The 1805-nt window shown below is 37.0% G+C and overlaps 1 pseudogene; it reads right to left on the bottom strand.

Annotated features, from left to right (window-relative positions):
- Nucleotides 1–257: 257 nt before the first annotated feature.
- Nucleotides 258–1485, bottom strand: LOC145064666 (palmitoyl-acyl carrier protein thioesterase, chloroplastic-like; annotated as a pseudogene).
- Nucleotides 1486–1805: the final 320 nt, after the last annotated feature.

Below are 1805 nucleotides of genomic sequence, written 5' to 3'. Positions count from 1 at the left end.
AATCAATCATTTACACAGAAATGTGCTAAAAAAGAATATATACACAAAAACATTAGTTAATTTATAAACTCAACCTTATTTAATTCAAGAAAAACAAAGAAACATACTCATACAGTTTCAAATATTAAGAAAAGAGACTGCATAAAATATTAAGAAAAAAAATAATTCCAGAATTAGAAAAACTTTAATTCTAAAACAACTAATCTTAAGCTCACCAAACCAAAATGTAATACAAACACAGACATCAAAAGAAGTCCTCAACTCTCTAATCCATCTCTGTAGTACCTGAAAGAAAGTGAGCAAAAAAAAACCATAAATGAAAGAGATTTTTTTTTTAAAATCATCAACCAAATTTACAATAAGATAGAAAAAGAAGCAAAAACTTTGTTAAAGTTCCAACCTTGAAGCTTTTGTTAATATTTCTCCAGTTTTATAATCGCGTATCATCCAATCACGTTGCATACCGTTTTTCCCAGAAGCAGCTACCCATGTATCTACTTGGACCATATCGCCCCTGAAATTATTTTGAATGTGTAAGAATAGATAAGGGTAAAAGTGTCAAAAATATCACATAGATGAATAGAATTTATAGTTTGCCAAGTGGGATAACGATCTACCAGAACTTGCATCTTTGTCACCAACCAAAATAAATTCTTTTTACACATCTCAGGAGTCGAACCAAACCCATCACCCAAGAGTCCAACATGTTTTACATGATTAAGAGCTGTTTCCTACCAAATCAACAAAAAGGGTAGTTTAGTAAAATCACACACACACATAAACACATACCAAACCAAAAAGAAAACTTCATGAAGTATGAGGATACCTGCAAATGATTCATTAATGTTTCTACTGATGCTGTTCAATCAGCCCCTATTTCATAAGATCTAATAGAAAAGTTTTGAAGAAAAACAAACCCATCTTCAACCATTCTACCTAAACCAAAAGGATCAAGATCCAAAAGCATGTCAGGGCGTTTAGTTTTCCAATCTAGCATCATCCATTGCTTCTCAGCAGCCAAGAAAATGGTTGAGATAGCAGCAAGTAGCATGCTCCAATCAGGCAATTGATTGATAAAAGTTCTTGGAGCAGTTGATGTTGGATTATCATCATTCTACAGGAGCGAAGCATAACTTTAACAAAAACATTTCATCGAACACTTTAGAGGCAGCAAAAAAAATGGAAAATGAAGTTAGGAGCGAAGCATAACTTTAACTTTCCTCTTCCCCAGCTCCATTCCAACCATTCCAAACCACCCTCATATTGCTCCTCGTTCATCTTATTCATCGCCTCCTCCAACCACCATCCTTCACCGCCTCCTCCTATTTTCATGGACCCGATCCGCTACTTTAGCCTCCGAGCGGAACCCTCAAGTCGATCAAACCACTTGGTGGTCTCGACTCTCACATGATGCACGTCAGCGAGGACTTGAGCCCGAAGAGGGCTCTGTAAGAACCTCGATATCTTCTTCTCGACCTTCTCCATCTTTCGCAACAACTATACATGTTGGGGTTAACTCGATGCTGAATAGTTAATCTGAGATATCAGCTTGGTTGTATTATTCCTTAAGGATAAAGTAGTGGTGGAGGCGGATTAGGGTTTGCAGAGAAAAGGAGAAGGAGAGAGTGAGAAGCGGGGTTTTAATTTTTTTTGGGGATTTCATGCCGGAGTAGTTGATCTTGATCTGAGATACCAGCTTCGTTGTGTTATTCCTTAAGGATAAAGTAGTGGTGGAGGCGGATTAGGGTTTCCAGAGAAAAGGATAAGGAGAGAGTGAGAAGCGGGGTTTTAAAATATTTTTGGGG

The sequence above is a fragment of the Lactuca serriola genome, chromosome 7, assembly GCF_051521515.1.
Source record: "Lactuca serriola cultivar US96UC23 chromosome 7, Lser_US96UC23_V15, whole genome shotgun sequence".
Lineage (NCBI taxonomy): Eukaryota > Viridiplantae > Streptophyta > Magnoliopsida > Asterales > Asteraceae > Lactuca > Lactuca serriola.
Note: the sequence above shows the minus strand (reverse complement) of the source record. Positions and strands in the feature narration are given on the sequence as shown.